General features: G+C 32.5%; 1 protein-coding gene across 10 annotated transcripts in view; it reads left to right on the plus strand.

The window, feature by feature from the left end:
* Positions 1-23,058, plus strand: part of LOC118181547 (uncharacterized) — a 422,387-nt gene that overhangs the window by 212,805 nt on the left and 186,524 nt on the right. For 8 of the 10 annotated variants that reach the window (XM_085817685.1, XM_085817689.1, XM_085817683.1 and 5 more), the window contains one exon: positions 7,125-7,191. The exons of the other annotated variants lie outside the window; for them this stretch is intronic. The gene's annotated coding sequence lies outside the window, so the exon portion shown is untranslated. The remainder of the gene's footprint in view (positions 1-7,124; positions 7,192-23,058) is intronic. 10 annotated transcript variants of the gene reach the window in all.

Raw genomic sequence — 23,058 nt, forward strand, 5'->3', positions numbered from 1 at the left:
TTGACCTTTCCGTCACGTACTTTCCTCTCTTAAGGTCAACTAACAATGAAAATTCTTTCTCGAACATTCTAAAGCGCGCGAAATCATGACTTGGCGAAAATTGCCTCCCTTTCCCTGCTTCTTTCACAATGAATAAAAGTTTGTACAAGATTTACAAATAGAGGAAAATAAATAATACTCTTTTAAACTAAGCATCTGTTTTCCAGAAGCATCTGTTTCTCCCCAAAATTAAAGCCTTAAATTAAATAATTCAGAATCAAAATAAAATTTAAATTTCCATAAATCATAAAATCATTCACCTAATTTTTATAACGCTATCCGGTAATTTCTCTACATAACATACGAATATAAAACTACTAACTAAAAGCTAACTTTGGATTAGTATACAAATGCCTATTACTAAGACTGGCCTTTATTTAAAGAAAGGTACGTATGTAGTACGCCGAGCTGCTGAAACTACAATACGTTTGCAAATATCAAGAGGGCTAAACATCTGGCCTTAAAGACAACCGAGTGAAAACTCGGAAAACTGCAGTGGCAAGCGGCTTGCTTCCTAAAACTCCTTCTCTCTCTCGCTTTGCAAAAAGCCACAACTTAAGTACTTGGGCGTTAGCAAGACAATTTGCATAAACAAGTTAAAGCATTTAATTCTGGCCGGAAGTAGAAAATAAGAAGTGATAGCACAGTTTTAAAATAAAATAAACGTTAGTAAAACTTAGGATCCTTGCAATAATACTCGCAGGAAATTACTTTCATAAGGACAAATGTCAGCTACAATGTATTCGCCACATTACTTACCTTGTATAAAATGCAAAATGTGCAACATCTCCGTAAATCTAACATTAGAGCAGATTTTTTTGGAACTGTTCAAAAGAATCCCTCTTGCTTAGACCAAACAGTTGCAGTCATTGCTAGTAATATGTACTAATTGGCAATAAAAATAAATATTGCAATAAGCCTGAAGAGTTCACTTATTAATAGCTGCGCATCTGTGACTTTCTCAGAGTCATTCAAGAGTTTTAAGAACCTGCACAGGTAAAAGTCTAATAATTTAATCAGGTAGAAACTTTATGGACACCACTAAAGATTTCTTCTATTTTAAACATTGCCTTTCATCTGTATTGGCTTTGTGGATATCCTGGCTTATTTCAGGCAACACATAAGCCGATATCAAGAAATAAGCAAATTTATTTTGCCAAACTTCAAAATTAGTTGTATTCCAATAAATAAGCCTCCGAAAGTTTTTAAACTCTATCAAACAACACACGAATTATATTTTTTAAATTTCACAGAAGGTGTATTGTTTACATGTAAGATAGTGTTCTGACATGTAAAATCCGAAACCACAGTCATGTCTCAGATACTGTCGAACAAAGAACGAAAACATATTTTAGAAGGACCATTTATCATCCATACGTCTTTGCATGCGTTGCCAATGAACGAAACAGAAGAATGAAAAGATAGCAGCAAGCTTTGTTCATTGCAAGAGCGTGTCGCCGCTTGGAAAGCGTAAGATACCCAGTTCTATCCGGTGGCCGAATTGGTTGTTTTCGCGTAGGAACTATAAGCTTAATTGTAAAAATTATTTCTTTAACTGTTTTGACTGTACTTGGTGTTATATGTTTTCCTGTGTTTTACAATTTTTAATAAAGATGTTTTGAAGTTATTTATGTATTTTCACCTTGCCGCGATGTGAGATCTAAATTAATGGAATGAGATATACATCTTTAATGAAATTCGAGGAAATGAGTTTAAATGAAATACAACAAAAAATTTGTGTAATTTAGTAGGACGTACAAGGAAGTTATGTGGTGTCACATCAGATTTTTACAGTTTACTGCAGAGAAAATTGTGAGGGGCTCGCCAAAGAAAACTATTCCTTTAAAAGTGGTGAGTTTGGGGAATCCTTCATTTGAAATAACATGTTGATATTAGTACGTTATTAGTGCAATAAAGCTTTTCTCGTTCCTAAGCATTTAAATCTAATAAATCATCTAACTGTTAATAGCTTACCATTCAGGTAATGCAGCAATCTAAAGCAATTAGCTGTTTCTCGGAAAGCAGAACAATTAATTAAGTTCAGGAAAATAAATTATTTACTGCAATTAAAAGCGTTAATGCTCCTCTCTGACTAAAGAAAAGATTTATTTCTTCGCGGAATTGAAAACTGAATTCAAGCGTTAAATTATAACGGAATTTGTTTGCTTTTTCTCTTCGCTGTTAACGAAACATTGGTGTCTTTAAATTTTCATCGGATCTTTACACGTAATAGTTAATTTTCTGCGTAATTACCTTTTGGCGTATTTAATTTCATTTATTTAATAGTCTAAGCTGTTAGTGAAACCCGTGAGAGTCTCCCAATTTATTTTAAAAAATTGCATGTTATGTACAAGTGTTCGCATTTTCTAAATGAACTGCTGCTAAGCAACATCCCAGAGTGACATGAAAATAAGCAATTAATGTTTTTAATATCATTTTCAGACAAAATGCGGGAAATGGTCATTTTTTTAGCTTGCTCCAGTGATAATGAATGTATGCAAGCATGCGACTGCTTACGTAAGCGAAGTCATGCGTTGAAAGTAATGCTTGATTTTAGTCCCAGCTGTTATTCAGCTTGATTTATATTTCTGGACATCACTGAATTCCCACATAAATTAAGGATATGTTAATGATTTAGGTCACGTGCTTTGTACAAAAATTAACATGTTTTCAGTACACTGTTTGGAATTTTACTACGAATATTTAGACAAACGACCGTGTGTCAGCCATGGAAACAGACGGAAAAGACAACAGCGAAACACTAGCCATGTGTACCTTACACGAACCATTTCCAGCTACTTCCACCCCCCCCATTAGTGAAAAACAATTATGTGTTTCAAAAAGAATATACGTATTTTGAATGCATATATTTATTAAATTGTATGACATACGAATATGAAACTTTATACACATATGTACGAAACTCTCAAGTTCAGATTACAGATGTTACAGATGTTCAACATGTCGTCCATCAGCGACACGAACAATATCACATCAATACTCAAATTCCTCCCATACTCGGGCAAGCATGTACGTCGTCGCTGATGTTATGACAGTACGAATCCGGTTCTTCACCTCTTCCAGGTTCTGTGGGAGTGGTGGTACATAAACGTTGTCTAATGAAACCCCACAGAAAGAGCTGCGGAGTTAGCCATTTTAAACATGTGACAGTTACCACGCAAAATAGAAGACAACTGACATCTAGTGGCTATTACTATAAACTAGACCATGTATTCGTTTCGCCAATAGCCGAGCCGAGGCCCAGTGATCGATAGTTTGGACAAAATAACACTTTGTAATACGCATATTCCTTTTGAAAAACGTGATAATTTCGAAGCACAGTCGTGATGCCTGAATTGTAGAGCGAGAGGAAGAAGTTGATACCAAAATAACTTCAGATAATTATCATCTTTATATCCAGATGTCCAGGCACAGTAGAATTCCTTATAAGCAACATGCTTTTTAATTATACAATTAAGATAATTTCTTATACACATTGTTTTTTTTTAATTAACACACAGGCATTTTAGAGAAGCAAAGCGGGGAGATATTAGCAAGGTAGAAGCTAGCAGAATCATGACGTAATTAATCGACAGCGATATTTTTACCAATTTTGAGTTACAAGTACAGCTAATCTATGTTTGGTTAGTTTTAGTTTTAGTTGCCCTTTTCAAGCAGCGTTAAAGATCTCGAATTTGGGAAAACAAATAAATTTAGGGCCAAAGTATCAAATTTAGAATGTTAATTTTGATACATACATACATACATATATACATATATATATGTTACCGTCAAAGACCGAAATTGGAGAATGTCGACTTTCACCGGAGAATGTCAACATTCACCAAATACGTCGATGAAAGATCGAATATTGCATTACATTCTTGTACATTCGGACCCTCACTGGGGCATGTCGACAATCACAGATATGCTCTGGTGTAGGTCGAAAAGAGAGAAGTATATGTACACGCTGTCATTGCAAAAAGAAGTGTTCCACAAATAAATTCAGTTATAAAAGCAAGGGCTTCTTGTGCAATTCAAAGTGTTATAATAGTTTAAGTTGTTGCAATAAATGAGGTTCGAATCACGTAATTTAGTAAGTTTTTAACTTCTATTATTTTCCTTTCTCATTTTGAATGTGCTGTGCGTTTTAAGCTCTTATATTCTTAAGTTCTTATTTTAAGTCTCAAGTGCGTTTTTTCGAGACCGAATTACGTAGAAGAAAATATAATATTCTTATATGTTCAACTTTCACCATTAGTACATGATGAATGTCGACATTTACTGGTGTGAATCAGAAATAAGAATATTTGGAAAATATTTTGGACATGCACCAAGCGACTATGTGAATGTTGACATTCACCGGTGAAAGTCGACATTCTCCAGATTTCGTTGTTTCACCGTAACATATATATATATATATATATATATATATATATATATATGCAGGGTGTTATCACAAATGTTGCGACAAACTTCTAGGGGAGGTAGGGCACATCCTAAGCATTAAGATTTGCATAGGAATCTATACCCGTAAATGTCAGGGGTACGTGGTAGCAGAGGTAGAAGATAGGAAAAGAAGCAAGAGTTATTAATTTGAAACATTTATTGGACATGAATGCAAATGGTGTACGACAGCTTGAATGTTACAACAGATGCTCGAAGTTTGCATCATCAGACACCAAACATTCCTAAAACCGAAAAACCTTTTGAATGCCGCAAATTGTTTGATCTTTCTGGAGTAGGTTCTTTCCGATTTACTTGACGATGTTCTACCAAATGTGAGGCGCAACATGTGATTCCAACATGATGGGACCCCTGCTCATTTTGGACTGGATGTTGTAGCCATTTGAACAAATCATTCCCGCATCGATGGATTGGGCGTGGTGAACCAAACCTTGATTTCTTTTTGTAGGAAGCTATCAAATGTTACAGATGTTATCAAATATATATATATATATATATATATGTAAGATAAAAATATATGAATCAAAATTATAGATTAAACTATAAACATTAATTCTTCCTCTCTATTCTAAAATCGTAATAACTTATCTGCATTGCGTCATTCAAATTAATCATGCGATCTTACGTAACCGTTAATACCAGATGCCTCTTGACGACCAATCACCGAATTGTAAACCAAAACTTTTCTCTTCGCGTGCTTCCATCTTTCATAACTACGCACTTCAGCTTTTGCTCTCTACTCTGCTAAGATGTAATTTCGCTGGCTTGCTTTCTATCTCAACAATATCAAAAATGTAAATCTTCTGTGGAAAGGCACGACTAGAGTGCCAAGTGATTGTGGCCACAAATATCAATTGAAAATAAAAGTGGAATTAAAACTGCTTCGACTGCCAAGTTCTTTAGATATTACCAAGTTAGCATTACTAGCATACTACGCAATCAAAATTCTTCTTCAATATGGATCTAATCACGCATCTACAGTGTTCCGTCTTTTCCTTGTGCTTTTATTATGACATATATATAGGTATATCGTAAATGTTGCGATAAACGTCTAGGGAAGGTAGAGCATCATAAGATTAAGAATTTCATAGAAACCGAAGCCCAGAAATGTCAGGGATAAGTGGTAGCACAGATAGTAGATGAAAAAAGAAGCAAGAGTGATTAATTTTAAACATTTATTGGACATGAATACAAATGGTGTACGACAGCTTGAATGCTACAACAGATGCTCGACGTTTGCACCATCAGACGCCAAACGTGCCTGACACCGACGGACAATTTCTTGCCGGACATGTTTAAACGCACCGGGAGTTTTTTTTATCGTAGCAACTGCTCAGGCATATCTTGCCACGAGATTCATTTCAGACACAACAGGATCGTGATACACGACACTTTTGATGGCTTCCTACAAAATGAAATCAAGGTTTGGTTCACCACGCCCAATCAATCTATGCGGGAATGATTTGTTCAAATGGCTACGAGATCCAGTCCAAAATGAGCAGGGGTCCCATCATGTTGGAATCACATGTTGCGCCTCACATTTGGTGGAACATCGTCAAGTAAATCGGAAAGAACCTACTCCAGAAAGATCAAATAATTTGCGGCATTCAAAAGGTTTTTCGGTTTCAGGAATGTTTGGTGTCTGATGATGCAAACTTCGAGCATCTGTTGTAACATTCAAGCTGTCGTACACCATTTGCATTCATGTCCAATAAATGTTTCAAATTAATAATTCTTGCTTCTTTTCCCATCTTCTACCTCTGCTACCACGTACCCCTGACATTTACGGGTATAGATTCCTATGCAAATCTTAATGCTTAGGATGTGCCCTACCTCCCCTAGAAGTTTGTCGCAACATTTGTGATAACACCTTGCATATATATACTCCCTCTGTTACCTGGCTCAGCACGCTCAGTGTTTTTGATTCTTATATGCTCCTAAATTATGCGTTTTTTCGTCGAAAAAGTTATTGAATTATGCTGTTTTTTTGTTTCGGTTAAGGTTTATATTCCTTTAGTTAATTTACATGCAATAATTGTAGAATTATCAACAATCTAAAAGCTGTTCAAGTGCTACTAAGCCTCATGAAGTCAACATTTGTTTATATTTGAAATTCTAGTAGAATAGTGAATTAAGACACTTTCTAGACCAACTTGGGTGTTCAGAAAAGAAAAAACGCTACAAACTTGTAATTTTGTATGTCTAGTAGAGCTACCCTTGAACACCTGGAATCCCAAATTTCATTAATCTAACTTTTACAGTTATAGAATTATTAAGGTCTGAAAGGTGTCATTTTTATCACTCTCTGACTGACTGATCAAAAATCTAAACCACTGCTAAATTGCTTAAATACTTGAAATTTGGCATCAAGGTCACTAATTCGGCCAGTACAAAGGAAATCCAAAAATCAATTAATCGCTAAACTGAATCAAACATGAATTAATCGGTCCCGAAATCATTCTAAATATTTATAAACACCCCCTTTACTCTTTTGAAAAGATAATTTTGTACCTTTAAAATATAAATTACTTTGTTTCAGATTTTATTTTGTACAATGCAGAAAAATAATATAAATTCGAACTATACAGTTTTTAATGAATAATTATCTTTGTTTCCAGGGCAAGCTGCGCACATCTAAGAAACTTCGTATTTTCTGGATAGGAACGAAAGGAGTTATATATCAAGGTATGGATTAATTTGTTATATGAATTTTGCAATCAAGCGATATCAAATTTTCTAATGTAATAATTCTGATTCATGATCGTAAGCTAGGCTGTAAATCTTAGCTTAATCACGAAAATGAAATTTCTAGCAAATATTACTATTCTACACGGTAATTCTAAACTTACGCTGATATGCTGCCTTTAATTTTTTTTTTTTAATTTTTTCTGTTGAATTGTATGAGTGCGAACAAAACAATTGTAAAGTGCGAACAAAACAATGCTTTAATTTGGCTTTAATTTTAAAATAATGGCTTTAATTTGGCTATGCATGAGTCGACCTGAGCTTGGATGACATATATGGGTATTTCACACCATGTGGTTTTAATTCTGTACCAGAATTCATTAACATGATATTTAATAAATAAAGGTAACACGCAAAAGGTTAAAAAATGTCCCTTTGGGCGTAGTGTAAAATCTGAAAAAGATTTAAGTATTAAACAATAATCGTCGCAAAAATGATCATCGACTATATTTATACACCAAATATATCAATTCTGAATGAATGCAAGGTACCATTTTAAGTAATATGAGTGATTTTGAACCAGTTCTCCGAAAGATAATTCCGCCTTCTGCCCTATGAAAAATATTTGTTTCCTTGGAATTTTCGTAATATGATATTTAATGTATAAGCAAAAAAATATTTGAATATGTTCCCGTGTGTAAATAAATTTTTGCGTTGTTTGGAAACCCAACTTTTAGCTATATCATGACGTTTCGAGTTATTTTCTATGTTGGACTCTTTTGTTAGGTCCCTATTTACTGCATAATATTTTAATGTCTTTCAAACAATGTATTTTTATTGCTACGTATTGAAGTTTCAGACTAGGTTTCATTCATTTTCTTTTATATGGTTCCTATGCCTCGCCTAAACTAGGCATATGTTACTTTCAAATTGAGACTTCGTTTGAAATACAAGTTAAATTCCAACAATTAAAAAATTCTACCAAATGGTAAAATTATTTATTGCACATTTACCGTAATGGGAGGAAAATATGATTAAATTTGAAGATTAGTTGTGGTGCACACCATACAGAAGTACATAGAGCTGCCACCTCTATCAGAAATAATGGCTTTAATTTAGCTGAGCATGAGTCGACCTGAGCTTGGATGACATATATGGGTATTTCACACCATATGGTTTTAATTCTGTACCAGAATTCATTAACATGATATTTAATAAATAAAGGTAACACGCAAAAGATTAAAAAAATGTCCCTTTGGGCGTGGTGTAAAATCTGAAAAAGATTTAAGTATTTTTTTATTATTATATATATATATATATATATATATATAATATATACATATAATATACATATAATATATATCTATTACATAAAATAAATACATATAATATATACACATAATATATATATATATAAAATATATATTATATATATATAAGAAGAACATTTGATCTGCGCACAAAAAACGAACGTTCAAAGCGATTTTCAAGTGAAAAACCCGCTATGAAATCTTCCCATTCATGCACAATGTAGACAAAGTTATTCATACTCGAATAACTGGCATAACGCTGGAATACTAATTATTTGCATATGCGAGCATGTATACAAATATAACATTTATTTTATGACACCTTCATGATGTAGAAATTTTAATAGCTTGTATTTTAGTAATAATTCATTTGCTTTATTTTGTTTGCAAGTCGACTTTTTGATTAGACACGTTATGTTTTCTTTTTTTCCTTTCAAAGAAAAAGAGCCGCAAATAAGCGATAACGCTTATTTAAACTCCCATCGAAAAGTCTGTTGCCAACACCAACACAGCCAAGAGAGAACAGCAAAGGTTATTAACTCTTGAAAGAATTTCTCACTTTTAAATCTCCTTCACAGTAATTTCTATCTATAAAAATTCATGGACATTCCATCCCTAGAGAATTAACTTATTGATATATATAAAGATGCAAACCACTTTTGTGCTCAGACACCACTGCTATAAACAATAATTCGTGATCTGTTAAGTATTATAAGCAATTTCAAGGTAATATTAACTTAGGCTTTACTCATTAACTTAATTCTAAAATCGCCCGTTTAAAAAGTGTAAACCCATCGTCAACGTAACCGTAGCCGCAATTTGCTCTTAATCTTCCCCATTTATAGTCTCATCAACCATAAAGACAGTCACCCCTTCATGCGGTTGTGCTTTAAGAGCTTTTGTTTCAAGCTACTCCGTCTGGAAAAGACATCACAGTAATACGACCCAACGAAGCATGGTTACGTCCTGTCACAGTCAGGAGCAATCCAGAATGCAGGCGACCCTCTGTTTGTGGCAGATGACGTCAACTTCGACCCACCCTGAAGAAAAATAACCCCCTCCCCTTCATACATCTTGTACTCTGAGATAAGTCCACAATTATCCAACGTTCATGGAAAATGAGTAAATATTCACGACTTAGTTGAAGATCAGACAAATAGAGGCTAATGGCTTTCATTAAGGTAATGAATTTTTCCTGCTCTTTATCAATTTGATATTAAGGATTTTAGTGAAATTGGTCTTTAGACCAATTTGATAGTCTCTAGAGCTGAAGAAGAAAATTTGATGTATGTTATTTAATGTCATATGTATTATTACTGTATGTTATGTATACTATTAATGTCATACTTCCGCAGAAAAAGGCAAACTTCCCGTTTATTAAATATATGCATGTATATTTATTAAATATTTTCATGTATATATATATAATTCAATAAAGATTTTAGCGTGGAAGTATAATTTAGAATGTGTAGAAGAACATTTTAATTCTTAACGAGAGTAGTAACTTTATTTTCTCAAGTGGAAAAGGAAAAATATTATGCTTTTTAAAATTCATTAAATTGTAGCTTACGGGTAATATTTTTAAGATTAAGACTTTTAAGATCTTTTAAGACACTTTACTTTTATATATCACTTTTCTCAGCTTCTTACAGTGGTTATGTACACTGCTTTCTTCGGGTTTTTTTCCTACTTTGCTGTTTCAATAGAATGCGAATTTCATATTTATTAACTAACCTTTTTTCACGTTTTTATTATACAGAAATAGATATACTTTCTTATACATATATATATATATATATATATTTGTAAAAAAGGGAAAAAAATAAATAATCGGCTGAATAATAAATTAGATTAATTTATAGTTTGATCCGATTTAGAGTTATTAGGAATACCTTTCAGAGTTGGTAACAAGAATTAAAATTCAAAGCCGGATATAAGACATAAGCAATTTTCTATTAGTATTTTGTATATTTGTATTTTGTGTGCCGTATGTATATTTGGTTTGTGTTCTGGTATATTAAAATTAAAATGTCTTTCTAAATCAAGAAGCCCCATAGATTTAAATTCTACCACCCACATGGATTCTACATATATATAAATACAACACCCTCGATCTGTCGCTCAATACATATAATTACAATGCAACAATAAGAAAGAATTTTAGCTATAACAATAAAAAGGCGTTATTTTTTATTATAATTCCTTATTGGTGAACAACTAGGACAAAACACAAATAATTATTTAAAGTAAGAAATAAAAAAAAATGCCAAAGTTTCAGATTTTGAATTACGTCGAAAGGGGCGTTTATTTAACGTTTTGTGTCTGACCTTTATTTACTAAATAACATGTTCTACGTACTGCAAGCCATAAAATTCAGTTCAACAGTAATATTGCAAAATAATTTTTAAATAAGCATATCTTTAGAATTTCCGATACAGAGTCTCGCGCTCTGGAAATAAAAATGTTTCTTTTTTTCCATACAGTGTTGCCATTGCTCGCTTTGAAATTGTTTAGTTTGTTAATCAAAAATTCGATGAAGTGTTACAAAATATGAAATCGATAATAAAACAAATTTCAAATTGAAATAAGGGCTTCTACATGTACAAATTCTATGGAATATTACGTTATTCAAAATTTGATGGCTCTAGGTACGCAATCGCAATGCGAGAAACTTACATATATTCATGCAGACTCTTCATTATTTAATTTCTTTAAATATAATACAAAGCGATAATATTCGGTGGCAACTATTTGAACAACGCTTATCGTAAATCCGCGCAAAATGCCAAAACAAAATTATGAATTCTCCTGTGCAAATTACACCTTTGGACTAATAATAGTTTATTTTTATACTTAAAAATCTTCCAATTTGTTTCAGAATTATTATTATAATTGCATATCTTTTTTCCATATTGTAATAAAGATATATGTTTCATTTCTAGCTTCTTACTGAAAACTATTTTAAATTAACCGTTAATTTATGTTTTAACTATGATTTTCAGCGCATAGCTAATTAAATATTTTTTGGAATTTAAAAAACAAATTTAATTCTTTTAAATTCCATCTACTCTAGAATAGTCGAAATTGCTTCCCACGAATTTTTAGAATCCGGTGGCAACTCTCTGGAAACTCAACTCCCAGTCCGTTATGGAGAAGACGGTGTCATAAACAGAAAAACGCGAACAGATTTTAATAGTATAGATTCTCAAATTCATCACCTGCTAATTTGTTTACTATATCGAAGTTTAAATCTTGTATTAATATGTTTTATTTTTATAAGCGTATTTCTCATTATGCAAATGATCATTTGAAACTAATACTGTAATCAAATTCTGTCCTTGTAAATGTAGAAAATGTCTCACCGAATCTCGCAACAAATTTCCTCGGCAATATTAAAAATCATTCAATTAAATTGCTCTACTACTAAGCGACAACAAAGCGCAGTTTTGAAAGCCTTCCCCTATCATGTCATTTCTTTTCCTATTTAATATTTTTTAGATAATGATATATATACGAAGGGCGTTCTTGTATTATTATACGGGTTGGAGATATTAATATCTCCCAAACTCATTAGAATATCCTGCCCATTAGAACAAAACATTTGCATGAGCATTAGCAGAAAATCGCTTTCCATTCGGAAGAGCGGCAAAATACAAGAAAGAAATTGTTCCGAGGCGGAAGACTGGGTGGAAAAAAAAATTACAATGTAAACTTTTATAAATATGGGAAATGAGACTTCCCCAGGGTCAGATTCATGATAGAGGTGATTGTTATTATTTATAGCGTAAGAACATGAATTTCGGGGGAGGTTTTTTTTTTCTCTGCTTTGCGACACGAATGTCATTAGAGGCTTTATCTCTGCGTTTGCATAAAATATTGCTGTTCTTTAAAATATACATTAGAGATGATAACAGTTTCATAAAAAAAGATTCACGGTATAAAAATTCAAAGCATTGTTTTATTTTAATAAAAAATAGCTCTGGGTTTGTTTTTTATGTTGCATGAATATATCATATTTTGTTTTTCATTTTTGCTTCGAAATTCAAATTTAACAGTTAACGGACTTGTAATTTTAAATAATTTAGCTAAGTGTGAGATAATTTTACTTCCAAGCTCTTCGCTTTCCAATTCGTTATCTTAGACAGTCTCTGTTTCCATATTATTTGCCTTAATCCTTATACATTCGTAATTAAATTTACACCTGGTTGCATGCCAAAGGTCATTTCCGACTGACAAAATTCCAATTACGTTTTTTTTTTGTATATAGCATTACTCTAATATAATCAGACGTTTTCTGAAAATGCCAATTTTTTTCCAAATTCCTACTCTCCGACTCAAATTATGCCTAATGTTAAATTTTGTAAAATTTACTGCGAAATGTGCGGAGACATTCAAAAATTTATCTTGGCGCATTTGTTTCAGTTTGCGTCAAGAATAATTCACTTGGAGAACTTTGTTAATATATGCCAACATATTTTCTTTTTCTTTTTATATTGTGCATGAGCGGAAAAAGAGGTTACATTGTTCCTACTTTCATGTAACTTTAACAATATCCATAAACCCCATTTGTCGTTATTATCGCTCAAAAAAAAGATGCCAAATTTCAAAACGCGCCAATATGTAAATTCATATATATCTTAGAAAATATTGATTAAAAACTCTAATTTTCTGCAGGTTGCAGGCGTGCCTAGAAATACATCTACTTTAAGACGATGTTACAAATTTTATAGCTTATACTACAAAAGTTTTTTTTTTCGAAAAATTGATAAAAAGTATTTAAAAATACAAATTTTAAAAATAAATTACAAAGAATGTGCGAAATATATTTGGATTAAGCCTAAATATCGAATTCTGGAAGAAAGAATCAAGCAAGCCTAATAAAAAAAAAGAGATATTAATGAATATATATCAAATTCAATTAACATTGAGGAGCTAAAATTTTGAGAGTTAATCTTTTAAAAACTACTGCGATTAACTGCGAGTTTTACAAAATTTAGAATTTTGAAAGATGAAAAAAATAGGGCATGTCATTCAGAAAAATTCCGATTTCGTGTCAAAATACCTATGTTAGAACAATGCTATATATAAATTTAATACATATCTTAAATCGCGCTTTCGAAACATGAAAAACGCAAATTGAATTTTTTCAAGCGGCTCAGGAGAACGGGAGATATAGAAGTCAACTTTTTTTTTTTTTTTTTTTTTTTTTTTTTTTAAGTCTAAAGGGATTTGAGTCCCGAAGGACTATTACTTAATTGGCATTTTACGTTGGACTCCTATAAATGTCGTTTCACTTTTCAAACTGTTGCCACAAAATGTTAGAGTCCTGCATTATATTTGAAGAAATTAAGTAATGAAAAATCTGCATAAATGTATGTATTTATATTTCTCGCATTGTGATAAAACAACGGTATCTAGACTCATCCAAATTTTGATGACGTAATACTACTGCGAATATGGGCATCTGAAATCCCAAATTTGAAATTTTGGAATTTGTTTTGTTATCGATTTCATATTTTGTAAAACTTTAAAGAATTTTTGAGTAACAAATTCACCGATTTAAAAGCGAACAACGGCAACACTCTATGGGGGGGAACCTTATCTCCAACGCGTCGAACCGGAAATTCTAAAAAAATGCTCATTTTAAAATTATTTTGCGACATTACTATTAACTAAATTTTATGCTTTAAATGCAAAGAACATGATATTTAATACATAAAGGTAACACACAAAACGTTAAAAAAACGCCCCTTTTGACGTAATTTAAAATCTGAAATATTTGAGATTTTTCAAAATCTGAAACATTTGAGTTTTTTTTTTTCGTGCAGTGTACAGTGTCCTCGCCGGGCTTCTAATCAAGACCTACCGATTACGGGTCGAACGTGCTTCCAATTACATCACAAAGATGCACTTAAAAGAGGAGAAGAAAATACCTTATAATTTCTTCCTAACTTGGACCTACCCATTGAAGAGTATTTAGCAATTAGAAACATATAACTATTAAATGAAAATGCAAATCTGTCCTCGGTTATATGAATACCTTTTGGTTAAAATTAGAAAGGTTTGCTTGTAAATAATTTGCGATAATTTCTTTCCATTCCAGATAATTGCAATCTGATTTCCTTCATAAATTCATGTGTTCTTTTTTTTTTTTTTTTTTTTACAAATTGTAATTGTAATCAAATTGGCTTCCATTTAATAAATGTTTTGGATTTTTATTTCTAAAATTAAGTAGGGAATACACAAGTATTAATTTTTTTGTCAACACTGAGTTTCACATTTTCGTGAGCTTGAAAGCTTAATGCTAAATAAAACAGGTTTCTAGACATGCAAATAAGGATAAATTATTATTCACTTTATCTTAATATAGGAGGATTTGACTTTAAAAAACAATTCAACCAATAGCAGTCTGAATATATTCATTTAAACAGCTACTGCTTAAAACATTGCATATTAGATGAAGAACAACAAATAGCAATACTTGTTTATGAATCATTACTGCAGATACTGCTATTTGAAATGACTGTATCTACAGAAATAACTGAGTAAATGATATGTTGAATATCACCATCTGTTATAAACGCTGATGTTTATCAATTTGAGATAAATATTGGAACAAAATATTATGCAAATGGAGTTTCATCAATAGCCTAACAGCTCCTTGTGTTTGCTTACTTGATTGAAATCAAAGGCAAAATATTTAATATCATCTGCATTTGTGCTTTGGAAATTATTTAGTTCAGCGTCACTTTTAATGTTTGAAAGCGCCTCAAAGACGTCAATCACGTCCTAAGATAATGAGATAAAGTAAGAAGTGAATGCATCCTATTATCTATAAAAGGAGTAATAACATACGAGTTCAACACTGCATTTTTCTTTTAAAGATTGCACCCTTCTTCCCATACAAATTCTCCAAAGATGAGGTAAATCTTATATACGGTAGTGACTTTAAACGGCATTTATTTCGAATTTTTTAGGGTTTCGCTTATGGTGGCAAGCTGTTGATTTTATGTAAAATCTCTGCTTCCAGTCATACTTCTAGCAAATAAACTGCTACAAACATCAAATAGGACTCATATAATAAACTTCCACTATATATAGGAATATACTTATTCTTCTGGTAATCTTTTGATATCTATGCTGAAATATATATGTATCTACACTACGAAAAATATGGCATCACTAACTTTCTCAATGACTTAGGGGACACATTATTACGCGATAAACTTAGATGATGTCACCACCACCAGAAAGTTCAGGACTCTGAATATATGTAGACTTTGATATTGTTGCGAAACGCCCAGCTGCGGTAAGATAGCTTCTCCGCAAAGCATGCTTAGGGTTGCGAGAAAATTGCAAGGAGAGGCAGGGTTGCCAGATTTAGCCCGAAATCGCCCATTTGGGGACAAAAATGGTGACATGCCTTAGACGGGTCAAGAACATTCTAGAACGAATTCTTACCGGTTTACCACAGAATGTTCCCGAAGGCAGGTCAAAAGCTATATAAACCCCGCATGTAAGAGGAGTAGCAGTTTATCGTGAAGTTTTATTATGAAGAGTTTCTTAAGTGTGTTGAGTTCAACAGCAGTGCTTTGAGATCAGCTTGAGAGCGATCGACCGAGTCGGGAGCTGTACTTTAGTGCTTTGCCGTGAAGCTGTCTTCAGAGCTATAGCCTGAAAGCTGCGTTGCTGATTGTTTCAACGTGTTTATCAGAGTTTTTCGATGACTGTAACGCGTTTTTGGAAATGTCCTGGGAAATACTGACGAATTAGTTGTGTTCATCAAGTGTTGTCATCAATAACTCCAATTCCACGCACCCGTAGAACACAAGAATATCCACAAAGTTGCCTATAAACTTCTTGTCACTGAGAAGGAGCTAATGAATATATACCTATCGGTACATATAAGTACTACCATAAGCAATGCAGATTCTATTATAATAAATATATTACATAAAATATTTTATAATTTTACTCTATTTCATTAGAATAAAAGTTGAGTTCTGTGCATAGAAAAGAAAAAATGCCATTTTAATAGACAGATAATGTTTAGTTTATATTTTCTGTTAATTTTCTAAAAGCTTCTCATAAAAATAACATTAAATTCAAAAAGGTGAACATTTACTGCTTTTTTTTATCAATATAATTATGTATTTGCTAGTGATGTCCCGCTTGCTTCTGGTCATTATTTAAAGTAAAATCTTAGAAGAGCTGTATTATTGTGTAGTTATCATATACTGCCTGCTTGCGACCAGGTTGTTACCGTGACTAAATAGCGGTTTGATTCTGTGGCGTTGAGTGCTTCTAGCCATTAAGCTTGTCTCGTCGGGGGTTTTATACAAACCAGAGCCTTCTTGCGCGTTACTTTATCCTGTGGTCTGTTGAGCTAATCTAACTACATTTGATGTTACTTCAGCATTACTTATTTAAGTTCAGCCAGAAGTTTTGGCTTATATATGCCCAAGTGGGGCCCAAGTGGGGCCCAAGTGGGGCTATTTGTGTTTGAATAAAATAGTCTTATACACCCTTCTTCTGACTTTTTGTTTGTATCATAAGACTTGGAGATAATTCTTCTACAGTCTTCTTAGAGCTCGTTAGTGTATGCTTCCTAAGCATAGTAGATGTTGTAAGTTTATTCAAACCATCGTTATGAAAACAAATAGGTTTCCCTCTAGAGGAACACAGTGTATTTGTAAGTGCAAAGAATAACTTCTGTATTGCAACCTCCTCAAAGTCTGCACAAAATGTTAATTTGCAGAGCGTCAGTTTTAGGCAGGAAGAAATTTTACTTTTATCTTCTTTTTTGTCGGTAGACTCCTAAGATTTTTTTCCCCCATAACAAGAACTAGCGAAAGATATACTTAGTATAGCTAGAAGATAGTTAAAAGAAGAGGAATCAAATGTTGCATTAGAGAATGTGAGAGATTTGTAAGAATTTTATAGGCTAATAGTCAATGTACCGTACTAAACAGTATTATTATTTTCAAAATCAACAAATTTTATTACCATTCTGTCTCATTCCTTCCCCCCAAAATAGGATTTCGTTTCATTTTGGGAAACACCCCCGAAATTTCAGAAGTTTCATATTTTGCGCTCCTAACAAGACTTCAGAAAGGGATATAAATCGTCGGGCCTCCTTCACTCTGGACCGACAGACGGACACATCTCCATACTCAGCACCCGAAGAGGTGGGAGTTTGGGAAGGGGAGGAGGACTTACATCGTCGGACGATCCATCTTTTTCACAATGGTGCTGGGAGCTACGGGGGTGGGGATGGAGATCGAGCACAGTTTCTTCGCTAAGAGCTTCAATTACGACCGACACTCGGAAGTGACGTACGAATAAAGAAAAGAGGATGCGAAAAAAAGATAAAAAAGAGCCGTTTGTCCGTGAATGAGATGTGGGGAGTAAAGGAAAAAAATCGTGGAAAAAGGGAATGGTTAAAGCTTGTCCCTAGCTGATTACCCAGCGCCAGATTTCAGCAGAGATCTCTGTATCACCTCATTCAAACTGAATAGGTGGAATTCTTTTAAGGGAATTGCAAGACGAGCAATTTCTGTTTGCCTAATTAGTTGCTAAATGAACCAGCTAATACCAGTTTTGTTTCTATTTCCTGTATTTCAAAATGTGTTTCAAATCTATAAATGTGTATAATTTTTTATTATCTCCTGTTCCTTTAAACTCATAAATGTACGTGTAGTAGCCCAAATATTTTTTCTTTTATAACATAATACGTATTTGTTTCCATTGTTTTCAAATTTAATGTTAGAAAATATTCAACTTAAGTCTTTGTAGTATTTACGATAAAAGCACGGTTGGCTTTATCGTACAAAAACTCCAACCACCTCAAAAGAACCAGGAATACATCCCTCTATGGGGTTGTATATCAAAAGAAATTGCCTCCTGTCTTTAGGTAATTGAAAATTCATAATTCCGGAATTAAATTATTACCTCATACAGAAAAAAGTAGAGAAGCACATTTTCTGTATAAACAATATCTGATGTGGACGTCACATGACTTTCTTGTATGGTCTGTTAAATACACACTTTTTCATTGCACTTCATTGAAACTTAATTCCTCGAATTTCATTATGGATATATTTTTTTTCGATCAATTCACTTCTCACTTCTCAAAAATAGATTAAAACTCAAACTTCATTAAAAATTGTAAAATACAAAAAAATATAAAACATTAAATACAGTTAAAAAATTACTAATTTTAATTGTAAAAATTAAAACAATTTTTACAATTAAAATTAGAGTTTCCGCGCCAAAGCAAGCAAGGCCAGCGGGCAGGGAGACAAAATTTTCAGTGCACGAAATTGGAAGTTAACTCTGGTGACGTTGTACAAAAAGACACTGAATTTGATGCACCAACTGACTTAATTCACCATGCTACTAAGAGTTTAAAATGTAAACAAATGGGGGCCTCGTTAAGCTTAGCAAATTAAACTTTTAAATTGTTGGTAATTGTACAACTATTGCATGCAGATTAACTAACGGCATAAAACTCTTAACCAGAACATAGGAAAATCTTAATTCAATGGCATTCAAAGCAAAAAATGTACAATTTACCAACATGTAAAAATAAAAAAACGGAGCTCATTGATCCGGTTAATAGAATGGCGATATATATATTATTGGTTTGGTGAGGCCGATTGCAACGGAAAAGGGAAAGTGCACAGTCACATATTATAGCAGTCCTATACACAAAATTCCAAGTTTCTTCGGCTACTTGTTTCTGAGTTTTAGCGATGCATACATACGTACGTACATTCAGATGTTATGGAAAAAAAAAAAAAAACCTGAAGCATGATCTAAACAAAATTTAAAGTGAGTAGATAGCCTTTGAAAAAAATTTACTTTCCATTCAAAAAGAAGTTTTTGAAATTGTTTTGTGAATTAACCTGTATTTCTCAATGGAACCAGTTAATTGAATTGCATATATTATTAAAACACTTTAGCTGTACAAATTTTCTGTCTAAATATTAGATATTTTAAAATCTTATAAAGTACATAATAAACTATTTTTGTAATCTGTTACGTTTTTAAGTAATTAATAAGGAATAGATCTTCTTCTGTAATGGATACTCAGTTTCATTAAATTCGTGAGATTTATGAAATAATGATTCTAAATGAAGCTGAATTAATTGAATTTAGATAACAGAATTAGCATTTCTGAATTATGTTTCATATAATTTATAATCATGATTAATATATTAAGTCATGCTTATGGAAGCTTTAGGATAAAACGCTTGTTCTTTGCTTCTTGTGATAACTAGGATACGTTAAATAAATAAATTCAAGTTAACGAAAATACTAATAAGGCCAAAAAATAAGGAAAAGTAATAAGAATGCATAAATATTATAAATAAAATTATTTCAGGGCAATTATTCCCTGAAATAATTTTCCTTTCGTGGAGTGACAATTATTTAAGGGCAAATTTTCATGAAAACAGAAAAAATCTTGGCGAATATTTCTAAAAAGATGCGTTCGGGGATTTTTATCGACAATTCGGAGATTAAGAAACAGTAATACGCCGAACAAATATTAATTTAGAAGTTAAACAACAAAAATCACCGTTATGTTTACAAATTTTCACTGTACTAGTTTTGATGGTTTTACGGAACCATCATCCTTAGCTGCAAAAGCGCAAATGAACGAGATAAGATATAATGATTAGATGAGATAAGATAAGAAAGCCTGGACAGGAGATAAGCTACTGGCGCCATCAGTTGATGAAACCAGAACTAAAACATAATTTCTTTAAAAGCTGAAGGCAAATATGAATTGGAATTAGGGTCGTTAACTAGAACAGAAAGAATTTTTTTTTTTTTTTTTTTTTTTTTTTTTTTTTTTTTGAATGTGAAATGCCTCTAGAAAATCCACTTCAACGGAAGATGTTTTTTGAATAATTTTGGCAGCAGAAAAAGTGAAAGTGTGATTTTCGGACCAACAATGTTGGGCAAAGAAGACTTGTGTTTTCTTTTTTCTAACATATGCCTCATTCAGAAGTCAAACAACAAAAATCAGCGTTATACCTACAAAATTTTCACAGGACTAGTTTCGATGGTTTTACCGAACCATCATCTTCAGCTGCAAAACCGCAAATGAATGCGGTTTGCATTTCATTTGCGGTTTTGCAGCTGAAGATATACTCCTCTAAATACCCCAGGAATTCAAATCCGGAATGGGGTCCTTGAGTATGGAACTCGGAATTTTATTGATGGGAGAATAAACGACCCGAAAGTTAAATTTCTGCAAAATACGTGCAACATCGTGTATCTCGTTCATTTGCGCTTTTGCAGATCAGGATGATGGTTCGGTAAAACCATCGAAACTAGTCCTGTGAAAATTTGAAATATAACGCTGATGTTTGTAGTTTGACTTCTAAATTAAATTTGGAGCTGTTTATCGCTTTCACTAAGTAGATTTTACGTCGTATTAAAATAAAAGCTTTCGTTAAATGAGGGAAGTAATTTCTGCAAGCTTCTTACGCAAGCGATTCAGAAAAATAATAGGGGGGGATTTTTAATATAGTTTACCTATCGTAATTGTTCAGCTTAAAATTATTCCATGACTTAAAATGAAATTACCACACATGATCATATAGCAGTTTCTTTTCGGTCTAATTAATTTTATATATTAGTTTTAATTGAATTTTTTGTAGCTTTTAAAAATGAATGGTAACTTTTCGAGTAGACTTCTCTCTTAGACTGCATATTAAGGTCTTCAGACTGCAGTTCTTTTTTATTTTTTTAAACTTTAAAACGGATTTTAGTTTAGGTATATGGCCTATTACAGTTCGAATGCATTATAATGCACTGTATGTATTCTGATCGTCTTCAAATTCTGCTGAGTTAGGAACCTATATACAATACATATGTAATTCATAATACATATGAATTAGTAATAACGACAGCATTATTTCTAATTTTGTATTTAAGTAAATAATTTTAGAGCGTCTTCGCGGCATAAGGGCACTCTAATATATAGGGAACCGAAACTCTCGAGAGGTTGGTGATAAGGGAGGAGGGGTGGGTGGCCCTCGGACCCTTTCTCCTTGGGCGGCTGTCCTTCAAAATTGGGGGTGGAAGTTCAAAGTCGTATTACTGTTACCTGTATCGTGCTCAATGGTATTGTTATCGACAAGCGCAATCTTGCACTCTTTAACACAATGATTTCGTGAGCTTGTTTTGATGTTGTGAGATAAGTCGCAACAACACTTTTTTCTGTACCTTCAGCACAATGTATTCCAATGTCTGCTTTTACGTTAATAAAACTTTGAATTTCCCGCCATTTACACACTCTAAACAAGAGAGCATAAAGGAAAGATAGTAGTTAAAAAAACTGTTGGAGTACGTAACGAAAGAAATTCCGATCCGAGTGGGCGATCGCTACCGAAAGGGATCCGAACTGTACCGAAGGCAGCTGCGGGACCAAGGTCCGTACAACGTGGTAGCTAGGGTTTCCTCAGCTTAAGTTTATCAGTTGCTTGCATCTTCGCTGTTTTGTTGCTCTTACGCTACATTCCGCTGAAGTGTTTTATATTGCAATGCTAAGAAAACTGTTTACTTGTTCGTAATAAAAGAGATGAATGTACACTGCGAAAAAAAATGGTACAGTTCTATATCTCCTGTTTTACTGGGCCGATTAACAAAATTCAAATTGCGTTCTTCATGTTTTGAAATTGCGACTTTGGATATATATATTAAATTTATATATAGCATCATTCTAACATAGGTATTTTGACACAAAATCGGACGTTTTCTGAAATAACATACCAATGTTTTTACATATTTCGATTCTACGACTCAAATCATGCCTAAATATTAAATTCTGTAAGATTTGGTGCGAAGTTACGAGAAATTCAAACATTTATCTTAACTTTTTTTTTTTTTTTTTTTTTTTTTTTTTTTTTTTTTTTCTGGCGCAATCTGCGCCAAGAACGATTCACTTGGCGAACTTCTTAAAATACAGTAACCTATTTTCTTTTTCCTTTTTACATTGCGCATGAGCGTAAAAAAAGTCTCATCTTTCCTACTTTCAAAAATTTTAACAAAGTGCTTAAACCACATTTGATGTTATTATCGTTTTAAAAAATTATGCCAAATTTCAAAATGCCCGAATATATAAATTAACGTATGCCTTAGGAAATTTTGAATAAAAAACTCTAATTGTTAGCACCTATGCTTAGAAATATATCTAAAGATGATGGTAAAATTTTACAGCTTAAATTTCAAAATTTTTTTCGAAAAATTTTTAAAAATTATTTAAAAATAGAAATTTTTAAAATAAATAATAAAAAACGGATCAATGTTATTTTTATTGAACCAAAATTTCGAAATGTGAAAGGAAGAATAAAAAAAGTTTAATAAAAAAGAGATATTAGTAAATATATGTCAAATGCAATTAACACTGAGGAGCTAAACTTTTGAGAGTTAATTTTTTAAAAACTACTCGTGCGATTTTTTACAAAACTTGTCAGTCTGGCATAATTTAAGTCGTAGCATCGAAATATGGAAATAAATCCGTTTGTTATTTCAGAAAAAATTC

Source organism: Stegodyphus dumicola, chromosome 5, assembly GCF_044657685.1.
Source record: "Stegodyphus dumicola isolate Sdum_Otavi_A_Nest chromosome 5, ASM4465768v1".
NCBI lineage: Eukaryota > Metazoa > Arthropoda > Arachnida > Araneae > Eresidae > Stegodyphus > Stegodyphus dumicola.